Here is a 12457-nt window from a genome sequence, read left to right as displayed (position 1 = left end):
CCATTTTCATATACTCAAAAAAATCTTAACAAGAATTATGTTAAATAAATTAAAAATAAAACTGAAACTAAAAGAAAAAGAAGTAAAAAGAGTTTCATGTATTTTTCAATTGCGAATTATAGACAATGAAGAATTTTCAAAAATTGGAGAGAAGTTTAAAATTTAAAAAACTGAAATAAAATATAAAAAATTTGGGCAAAATTTATAGTTTTCGAGGCCAAATTTGAAGAATTTAAACAAAACTTGAGAATTTTGGACAACATTTAGAAAAGCTTAATGGAGTTTTCAAGATCTGGGAAAAAATTAAAAAAATCCAGGGAAACTATATAAAATTTGAACAATTCTGATGAAAATAAAAATGCTGGACAAAATTTAAAAAACTTGGACAAAATTTAAAGATTTTAGACAAAATTAAAAATATTAGACAAAATTTATATAATCAACTCTAATTTAAATAATAATTTGAGAAAAAAAACTTTGACATTTAATAATTTAATTAATAAAATTAAATTAAACTCAAAATTTTGAACTAAATTTGAAGAATTAAGATAAATTTAGAAATTGTGAACAAACTTTAGAGAATGAAGATAACAATTTAAAAACGTGGACAAAATTTTAAAAAAAATTACAAAATATTAAGCATTTAAAGCAAATGAAATTAAGAACGTCTGGACAAACATTTAGAGACTTTGACAAAAATATTTTTTGAAGAAAGATTTTGAATAAAAGTAATTAAAAGACAAATAAGAAGATATGTTTGACAAACGTTAAAAAATTCATAGAGAAATTTAGAGATATCAAAACATTTTACGAAATTTAAAGAATTCAGGAAAAATCTGTATAGGTTTGAACAAAATTAAAAGGATTTGAGCAAACTTTCTTTAAACTATTTACTTACTTACGAAATATTATATAATCATATGCTGACAAAAAATTATTATTAAACATAAATCATCATTTTCAAATTATGATTCTTTTTACAGTCATGTAGACAAAAATTGTGTTTAAATTGCTCGTCGGAACAAGAAGTGACACAAAAAGCAAATTGCAAAAAGTGCAAAAAGTGTGCAAAATTCGCAAAAACTAAATCCAAGCAATAGTGCATGTGTTGTAATTCCTTGAAGCCTAAAATAATCTGCAAAGCAACTCAATAATCTTAACAATAGCCACATGTGCTTCTTGTTCACCAAAAATTGCAACATTATTTTTTTTTTATTTTTTAATTATCTTACCGTGCCAATTTGCTAAGTCCCAGAATTTTCTTGCAGGGCAGGTAGCCTATAGAGACTTTTCCGTAAAAGGGCACCAAGTGGTGCTCACACATCGAGAACATTTCGATGTCTTTGACTACGACCATCTCGTCGTGGTCTTCGTCGAAGATTGCGTCGTTTAGGACTTCTGTAAAAAATAAAATACAATTTGTAATAAATCCATAAATATGCCAAAATTTTTAAAATATATATATATATATATATATATATATATCGCATTATATTTACAAGAAAATGAACCAATACATTTGCGATTTAAAAAATAAAAACCAGTTTAAGACAATGTTTTTGGAACATGTCAATAGTTTAAACCATACTTTCAATACCAAAAATCCTATTATTTTCCATAAGGAAAAGAATGTTGACCCCAAAAAATTCGCTGAGTCTGTATATATTTTTTTAAACACTCTTTGCGTTAATTCTGCTCTTCTAGTACATGACTCTTATTATATTATTTTTTTCAAAAATAATTTTCCAAATTTTTGACTATTTTGTTTCATAGTCTATTTGATTTTATATTTTTAACTTCCCGTAGGGTAAGTTATTGTAATGGGCCGAAAATCGGAATTGAAAATTTTTACATTTCTCGACGTTTTGAAGGTTTCTGAACGTTTTGGCATACCTCAGAAAAAATGGATGTGTGTGTGTGTGTGTGTGTGTGTGTGTGTGTGTGTGTGTGTGTATGTATGTATGGATACAAATTTTCGTCCACGTTTTCGGGCGTACGGATCAACCGATTTGAATGGTTTAAAAAACATTCGATTCCTATTAATAAGGAGAAGAGCTGATTAGTTTTTGGCAAAGACAGGTCCAGCAGTTACGGAGATAAGGAGCAAAGAGTGCAGAAAATAGAAATCGAGTTTTTGAGAGAACGGAGCATCCGATTTGAATGATCTAAAAAACATTCCATTAGTAATGATTGGGAGAAAGGGTTATTAGTTTTTCGCAAAGGCAGGCCCAGCCATTTCGGAGATACAGAGCTAAATGTACAAAAATGGCAGTTTTTGAGAGAACTAAGCGTCCGATTCAATTGATTCAAAGAACTTTCTGCTTGTCTTAACAAAATAATTAATTTTGGAAAAAAAAAATTTGTACCATTTTTTTTTTTTTTTTTTTTTTTTTTTTTTTTTTTTAATTTTTTGTATATCGAAAATAATTCAGATTTTATTTTTAATTCTGACTATAGTTCTAATACTTCTTAAACAAATAATTTCAACTCTGCAATTCAGTTTATATAATTATTATAAATATTAGACAATAATACAATATTTATAATAATCTATTTGAAAACATTCAATATTCCTCGAACGTTTCGTTACGGTACGGGAAGTTCCAGCAATTTGCCTTAAGGCACGATGCCACCCACCCCACTAGTATTTTTCAAAATTGTGTCCCTACTGTTTAATTATCCCTGAAAACCCTCTCCAAACACTCCTTGTGTGTCACGTGACTTTTCGTTGCGTTCTATTTGCTCATAACTTACATTATAAAAATTTTCAGTTTTAAAATTAACTAGCTGTAAGTGGAATTCTGTCTTAAGGCAATTAAGGCAATTAAGGCATCGTGCCTTAAGGCAAATTGCTGAAACTTCCCGTACCAAAAATTATTAATTTTTTAAAAACGATTAACATTTTTGAAAAAAAATGTACTTTGAAAAAATAAGATTTTTGAGAAACTATATATATGGACAAAAATTACTTTTTTTTGAAAAAAAAATATTTAAAAAAAAAAAAATTTTTTTTTAATTTTTTTTTTTTTTGAAAAAAAAATTTTTTTTTCTTTATTTTGACATATTGTGGAAGATCTGAACTTTTTTTTTCAAAGCAATCGTACTGATTTAACTGCATAGGGACAAAATATAAAGCGCGTAAGCGCCGCGTCGCTGTCTAACGCATAAGCATTGGTACGGAACCCATGGGAATGTTAACAAAATGTATACTTATTGTTAAAATCTCTATAAAATATCTGATAATTTGATGTGCATACGTCTAATGATCATTTTTGACCGCCAAATGGCTATTTTTTTTACTTTTTCCTCCATATCTCCGAAACCGCTAGACCTACCTTTATGAAAATTTTATCGATTCTTCATCTTGTCAATACAAGTGAAATGTTTCTTGAATTATTTAAATCGGACGCTCCGTTCTCTTAAAAACTGAGTTACCGTTTTCGGCACTTTTTGCCCCGTATCTTCGGAACGGCTAGACCTGCCTCCGCCAAAAACTAATCAGCACGTCTCCTTATCAATACGAATTGAATGTTTTTTGAATTATTCAAATCGGTTGATCCGTGTTCCCGAAATCGTCGACGAAAATTTGTATCCGCACATACATACACACACGTACATACATACACACACACATACACACACACACACACACACACACATACATCCATTTTTTCTAAGGTATGCCAAAATATTCAGAAACCTCTGAAACGTAAAGATATATAAAAATTTTCATTTTCGATTTTTTTGCGATTACTATAACTTGCCCTACGGGAAGTTAAAAACAAAACATGTTCACTTAATATTGTTTATCTTCTATATTTATTTTATACGTAATGTATGATTGGTGCTTTTATATGTATTTATTCAAAAAATGGTTTTTCCTGGTGTGGTATGTATATCTTTTAATTATTTTAAATATAAAATTAAATTTATTTTTTAAACTTAGTAAACATTTTAAACAAAAATTGCTGAATGATGACACACAATTCGTGTCAAAACGTATATTATAAGTAAATATTTTTATATATTTGTTTCTTTTATTTCGACGATTGGCTGAAATCATTATTCAAGATATGTCTCAACGTCGAACAAAAAAATTTAATGCATATATACGAGTATATATATATATATATATATATATATATATATATATAAATATAATTTGCGAACCTGTTTCTTTTGTTAAATTTGCAAATTTCTCGTCACTGTGACATTGCGAAATTCCAATATTGATTTTTTTAACGGAACAAAATTATGCGATACAACAAGTTTGTGTTTAAACAAATAATAAATGCAAATCAAAGAGAAAAAAGAGTTTAATGACTCGGAAATTTAAAGCAGTGATTTTAAATACGTTTGTGGCGGAATGAAAATGTTCTTGACAGATGTCAGTTGAATGACGCCAATGTGATGACTAAACTACACAGCACACTTGGAGCTACGCTGATGCGAATGTCGCATCTAGCAAGCTTTAGCTAGATTATTCTTTTCACGATCGCAAAAATTACTCTCTCGGTTTTTAGTCATCAATCAATTGTCGGGCTAATAAATTGATATCAAAAATATAATATCAGTTTCGTTGTTAATTGAGTTATCAATAAACTCACATTATCATCGAGTCTACAACAGTTAATTGCAATTTCATTTCTAAATATAATTTAATAATATCAAATGGCTCACATGCGCCATACATTTTTACTCAATAGGTCTCGAATAAGATTGCTCTATTACCCCTAGCTCTTTTACTATAAATCCCCATCTCAGCCACTTAAGAGAACACTCAACAAGTGGCCCTATAGTCTATAATATATAGTCCGACGTGATTCCCCACTTACTATGTTATAGGGGCTACTTTATTCGCTAAGTAAAGTCGGTGGTGCTGGACTGGGGGATGGGGGGCACTAGCTCTACCGGAAACACAGACCGTATGGGGGGGGGCTTATCGAGAAGCTGTCGGGAATTCATTTCAAATGTGCGCCCCCCCCAGCACCCCAATCCATCCTACGCTCGTGAACTTTAACATGGAGAAGTGGATTGCTTGATTTAATTCTGAAATCAAAGGGCGGCGAGGGCGAGGGGGATGAGGAGGGATGTATTTTATTGCGAATTGGAGGATATATAATTTTTATTTTTGTACTAGCAAACCCGACAAACTCCGTTTCGCCACCAGATGGTTTCGTGAGAAAGATCAAGAAATTTTTTGTTTGTTTTATATTTGAAAAGGAAAAATTTGATTTTATTGCACAACAGTTATGAATTTATTTCGATTACAAAAATGAAGTGTTTTTTAGTTACACTACTCTAAGTAAATGAAAGTGAATCCGTCAATTATCCGTTTCATTGAAGTGCTCATTGGTAAACCACTGTTTGCGGGATAAATTTCAAATAGATTATTTAGAAAATCATTGTTTTTCACATGGGGGCAGTTATACGTTGCCTGTTCACGAGTTGGAAAACCATCCGCTTTGTTTGTGTTAACGTCAGACCAAAAAACAAAAAATGTGGTTTTCCAAAGAGCACATCAATGAAACGGATAATTCGAGAAGTTCAACTAAAAAACACTTCGATTTTATGTAATCGAAATAAATTCATTACTGTTGTGTAATGAAATCAAATTTTTCCTTTTCAAATATAAACAAACAAAACATTTCTTCATCTTTCTCACGAAACCATCTGGTGGCGAAACTTAGTTCGTCGGGTTTGCTAGTATATATATGAATCAAAACATGATTTCGTTTTGATCTCATAATATATATCTCATAATAAATTTCAAACATTTTATCTGCGAAAATAAAATACTTGCGAACAATTTCCATTTCCACTTCATTCCGTATATATGTATGTATGGATGTATGTATGTACTGTGACTGCTATATGTGCCGTTGCCATGGTTACGCACTTCAAAGATTGCCACCATTAATACGAACAAAAGATAGATGGGGTGCGTGTGGGGCGCGTGATAGAGTGGGCAGGGTAGGAGATTCATTCAAACCCCATCGAGAGGATAAATAGATTTCACATGAAGAGACAAGATTGATGATTTTACTTATAAGTTACATCATAAATGTTAATATCAAGGTTGCTCCGAAATTTCTTGGTATCAAGCAGCAGTGATATTTATTTGTATTTGAAAATATAGATCAATTAGGTGTAGATGACAATAGTGTTTCAACAAAAGACTTCTAAATTTTTGAAACCAGTACAGCCGTTCTGGACTCGAGGAAACGAAATAATGAACTCTATCTGAATTTAATAACAAATAAGGCAATTATATTTTATTACCTTCTAAGCTCTGGTCGTATCCCTTGGTAAAAAAGAGCATGGCCTTGGCGGCCCTTTCTGGAGTCTTCAGCAGCCCCTGTCTGTCGGGGTCTTCGCCCAATCCGCCCAAAAGCAATCTGTAACTGCGAGCCATCTCTGGCAAGAGCGCCTCTCTTGTGGGGGGCCTGTGGTCGAGTTCCAAATCGTGGTGAAATGTGCATTTTTCGTGTCCTGGGGAAAGGAAATAGATTATAAAATAAGATGAAAGTTGAAGAAATTGAGGTTATGGTGATGGTTAGACAGAGGAACAGAGAGAGAGAGAGAGAGTAAAAAGAGAAACTTTTTAGAGAACATTTATTTTTTCAAATGTTTCGACATATAGGCGGCGATTCTGCCTCATAAAATAACTTATGCTTGTTTCTTGTTAGTGAAACTGTAAAAATGTTTATCTATTTGCTGTATTTTACTCATACTTATAATTGCATCATCTAGAATTATGTTATCATAACATTCACCCTTGCTTGTTTATATGTAAAATACGCCTGATCGCACAGCAAATAGATAAACATTTTATCATTAAATATAAACACGTTGTACAATGACAATTATAATGTGCATGAATAATAGTTAAACATAAACTGCAAATTATAAGTAATATTCATACAAGTGCTCTCTTTGGAATCGAGACATGGGATTTAAGAAAAAGAACACCACTGACGTGCAAATTGAGGCCTATTCTGCTGTTGTTTTGACAACGCTATCTAATCCTGTTTTCTTGGTACTAAAAAGTAAGAAAATGCTATCTATTTGATGTACGATCATGGGTATTTTACAAATAAAACCGTCATTCTTTCTAGGTTCGTTTATTTGTAAAATACGCCTGATTGCACGGCAAATAGCATAGCATTTTCACAGTTTTCAATACAAAAAAGAAGGATAAGATAGCTTTGCCATAACAATGCTATGTTATGGGCTATGTTACCGCAGAATTGACCCTCAATTAATTGGATATTGTAGTTATGTATGATGAATATTGACATTTTTTTAATATGTCATATTTAATCGACACATCCGAGGCAAGGTCAGTGTCTGTACTAAAAAAAACACGTGTATCTAATGCTGACCAGTCTATTTATATATATATATATATATATATATATATATATATATATATCAATATTTATTATCAATCTCAAGAGTTCATCTACAAATTGACCTCAAGTTGAATTATTTGCCTTTCCTCATTGCTGATTTATCACAATCGCTAAAACTACGAAATCTTTCCTCAAATTATTATTATCATTATTCAAAAAATACTAATAGATAAACAAATTATCTATTTGTTTATAATTAGAGTTACAAATTGTTGCTAATTTATTCATATACAAATTTATATAGTAATCTGTATGAGCGGGTTGAGCTCATATGTTCAAAATAAAATTCTGACATAACCTAAAAAACTGTCAACGAAGAACATAAAATGAAATGTTTTGGTGACAAATGATGTGGTCCTGCAGGTAGGGCATTTTTTTTTTATATATATAATTTTATTTGAACAGCGTTCAGAACTTATGGGTTCTATGAGCTGTTGTGATTAATATCTTACAAACTACGTTTGTTTTTATTACAGATGGCAACCCAAACAGTTGTCACATCTATGTATGATAAATTTTTATTACAATCTCTGTAATAGGGCAAGTATGGTGCAGCAATGCCGGGCAAGGGCTATTTTCCCTTGGAAACATATTGCTATCTATATTTCCAAGTGAATATCGTTATCAATGTTGCCTGACAACAGGCTGCTCGAAGTGGGTATCGAACCCGGGACCTCTGAAACAAGTCTCGTATTTTTATCAATTTTTAGTAGTTTAATCTAGAATAAAAATTGGTATCCTAATCATTTTTCCTTTAATATAATTTTATTTTGCTCGTCAGTAGAGTTTTTGTCATTTAATTATATTTTGCTCGTCAGTAGAGTCCATTTGCCTTTGATTACAATTTGATCGTCAATAGAGTCCCTTTTTATGATTGTGTTTTGCTTATAACTGTGCTTAGGTGGGTAGTTTTTTGAATTTTTAGCTCAAAATTACCATTTCAACAATTTTGCATAAAATTGGAAAAGTGCTCCAGTACAAAAGCAGTCTAAACGCATTTGCAAATATATTTGTACAAAGTTGTCACTTAGACTGTGCTTAGTCTGGGTAATTTTTATTTTTTTAACCCAAAATTACGTTTTTATAATTTACACAAAATTTAAAAGAAGTGCTCCTGTAAAGTCACATTCTAAACGCACTTGCAAATATATTTGTGCGGCATCTTTGCTTAGACTGTGCTTTGCTTGGCGACATTTTTACATTTTCCTATAGTTTTTTCTTACAAGATTGAGAAAACGCTCCTGTACAGAAACAGTCTAAACGCATTTGCAAAAATATTTCCACCAGGTTGTCACTTAGACTGTGTTTAGTCTGGGTAATTTTTCAAATTTTTAACCAAAAAAATGCATTTCTATAATATAATAAACATAAAATTGGAAAAGTGCTCCAAATACAGAAATAGTCTAAACGAACTTGCAAAATCATTTGCACCAGGTTGTCACTTAGACTATGCCAGGGTGTCACCTAGTCTTGGTGATTTTTAAATTTTTTAACCCGAAATTACACTTTCTATAATTAATATATAATTGCCAGTACCAAAACAGTCTAAACGCACTTGCATATATATTTGTACCAGGTTGCCACTTAGACTATGCTTAGTCTGGGTATTTTTTTTTAATTTTTAACACATTTGTGTAATTAGAGTAAAAATTAATGTCCTAATCATTTTCGATATATAAAAAAAATTCTTTCTTGAATTCAATTGAAAAAAAAAGTGAATAATTTTATGAATAATTTAAATCGATTGAACCGTGCTTTCGCACATTCACACACACACACATTAAATTTGTCTAAGGTATGCAGAATGTTCAGAAAGCGTTGAAACGTAAAGATATGCAAGAATATATTCATTTTCCATTTTTGGACGATTACAATTACTAACCCTGAGGAAAGTGACACAAATTATATTTTATTTATCTAGAGTTAAAATTAATATCCAAATCATTTTCGATATTCAAAAAAAAATATTTTTTGGAAACAAAATTTAAACTTTGGAATAAAAAATGCCTTTTCCAACTCTATTCTCACTGTCAACTGATGAAAGTAAAAACTAAACTTTGGGTCATTTAAGTCATGTTAGCATAGCAGCACATAGAATGTAATTACTGTTCTGATTGCTGTATAATAACAAATAAATAAAAAAAAAAGATTTAAGTCATCTATCCCTTACCCGGTGTGGTGGACGTCCTCGGTGTCTTGGGGGTCCCCGGCACCTCCAGATCGTTGACGGGGCTCTCGTACGAAACCATCTTGATGGCGGGCAAGGCGGGCAATCCGGGACGTTTGCAGTCGCCATTCCTCTGAGACATCTTTGTTGTGGCGGTGGTGCCATTATTGGTGGCGGCGGTGGTGGTGCTCGTGCTGTTGTTCTGGCAGGCTGGGGATTCCATTTTGGATTACTAAAAAGGAAATAGAAATATGAAATATAATAATTAGTGAAAAAAGATCCATTAGCATTGGGTCAGAAAATAAATGAAGTGATAATTTATTTCCACCATTGATGTAAAACTTTTCAGCACAAATTTTTCCCTATCAATAGAAATCGGTTGATCCGTGCGCCCGAAAACGTCGACGAAAAAATGCGGACATACAAAACACACACACACATCCATTTAGTTTCTGAGGTATGCCAGTAAAATGTTTAAAAACCTTCAAAACGTCGAAAAATGCAGAAATTTGCATTTTCGATTTTCGGCCCTACGGGAAGTTAATACTAGAAAGACGGGCGTAATCATTTTGACTGTTTTTCATTTTCAATCAAAAAAATAACTGTATTTGAAGTCGCAGCTTCGTAAATTTTTTTGACTTTTTATACAACATATAAATGCGCATATAAATCGTATTATTTGCCTTATCTCACTTTCATTTAATAATGTCAACCACTATACTAATATTTCTCACAATTAAAAATAATTAATAATAATTAATAACTTTACTATGATATGATTAGTTCAAGATTAGTCAAGCGTGAGACATAAATTCAGTCGACAAATTGTCTAAATTTCTTGGGAAAGAAATAATGGAGATTGATTCTTTGGTAAATTTATTTTACATACATTCATTGACTGTTTGTTTTTTTGACTATTTCGCTGGCGATACAGTCTCATTTTTAGCAGCTATTTTAATAACTTCAAAGATTCATAGAAACTACGAATAATATAAAAATTATTTCAATAAACTTGAGTTTCTTACACGGCACAAATGTTTCATTTGTTTTATTATTTTCATTATAATTATTTACGGGGGACGGGGTAAAATATTTTTGTGAATCAGGCATTTTTTATTAAATCAAGATTTGTACTACTATTTAACCTTAAAATCCAATGACATTCCGAACAATATGCTTCACGCTTTCAGTGATGTACGCATACAATCAACGCATACTCCTTAGTCACGCCTAAAGAAGTTTTACTTAAAAATATTTTACAGTTTTTAGTTTTGTTTGGTGCTTTTAGTTGTGAGTTACAGGATGTTAAAAATGGAAGCGAACAAACAGAAAATGAGTACATTTTAGCCTTAAAGTTACAGTTTTTTTTGACAAAGGCGAAAACGCAAGCGAAGGCTAAAATTGTGAATGATGTTTTTATATATTTTCTTCTACCATTTTTTCTCGTAACTAAAAATGCACGTGATCTTTCAAGGGGAAAGGAGGGGAAAAGGAAGAGGGGTAGGGGGAGTAATAAGATATCACGCGCATTTATTTTTTACGTGAAAATTTTCAAAAAAATTCAAACATTTTCGAAAAAAATCCAAAATTTTACTTTTTTCTCGTAACAATTTTTTTTCAAAATTTTATTTTTTTCTCGTAACAAAAATACACGTGATATCTGGAGAGGAAAGGGGGAGTTACAAAAAATCACAAAATACAACGTGGGGGAAAGAAAGAGATATAGTAAGATATCACGCGTATTTATTTTTTACCACAAAATTTAAAAAAAAAATGCAAACAATTTTGAAAAAAAAATCATAAATTTTACAATTTTTTCTCGCAACTAAAGGGAAGGGGGGTGGAGTTACCAAAAATCACGAAATATCACTTGGAAGAAGAAAAAGATATTACGTATATTTATTTTTTATCCGAATTAAAAATTGTTTTAAAAAATTACAATTTTTTTAAAATCAAAATTTTAAACATAAATTTAAAAAAAATCAAAAATTTTCAATTTTTTCTCGTAACTAAATATGCTCGTGATGATTGGCGGGAAAGGGAGGGGGGAGGGGTTTTGAATATCACCAAGGGGGAGGGGAGTCCAAAAATCCTTAAAAAATCGATCACGTGATTAATGGACGTCTTCCAAATGAAATTAATATAGTCGGTTTGATTTTCACAGTATCATATTTACCAAATCTAAGTATTACCGAGTATAAGTAAAATAGAAACCGAATGTTATTTGAATATTATATTTCTAATCGGTTGATCAGTGCTCCCGAAATATTCGACAAAAGATTGTCGCCACAGTATGATTCTTTAGGGGTTGCAAATAAAATATTAATATCACCCAAAGATGCTCAATCTTTGTGCACCGCCCTATACCCTAATACCTCAAAATCCCTTCAAATTTAGCCTAGTACTTCTCAAAAGTCAGTACCACCCGGAAACCACATTACCACCAACCAAGTGATCTAAATCTAAATCCACCAAAACCTTGACTCTTTGTCAATTATCCCTCGAGGTCAACACCATCGTCTGTTTTGGTCAACAAACCCAAAGGTCGACCCAACAACCTGTCTTCGGGCAAACAGGCCAAGTGATCTAGTTTACTCTAAACAAAATTTCGTTCATAGGTTAGAACTGGTTCGTTTGAAATTGTGAAAGTAGGTCGATGGTAACTGATACCATACCATATACCACTGTCCACCTGTGCCGTGACAACCTCCTCATGTGACAACTTTTGCAGAAATTTAAATTAACACAAACCATTCTATTGTCGAGGAATGTAGGGAATTTTATGCGATTAGAGGAAATAGACAGAGGGCTGAGGGAAGATATGGGAAAGAAAATAACTAATACATAATTAATTGACTATGAGTCAAAGTACTAT

At 31.5% G+C, this 12457-nt stretch overlaps 1 pseudogene; it reads right to left on the bottom strand.

Annotated features, from left to right (window-relative positions):
- LOC113386747 overlaps positions 1 to 12457 on the bottom strand; it is a 70174-nt pseudogene that overhangs the window by 29840 nt on the left and 27877 nt on the right.

The sequence above is a fragment of the Ctenocephalides felis genome, unplaced genomic scaffold, assembly GCF_003426905.1.
Source record: "Ctenocephalides felis isolate EL2017-DRISC unplaced genomic scaffold, ASM342690v1 CF-g0.4_SCAFFOLD_03571, whole genome shotgun sequence".
Taxonomy (NCBI): domain Eukaryota; kingdom Metazoa; phylum Arthropoda; class Insecta; order Siphonaptera; family Pulicidae; genus Ctenocephalides; species Ctenocephalides felis.
The sequence above is the reverse complement of the archived record's forward strand: the minus strand, read 5'-3'. Positions and strand labels throughout refer to the sequence as shown.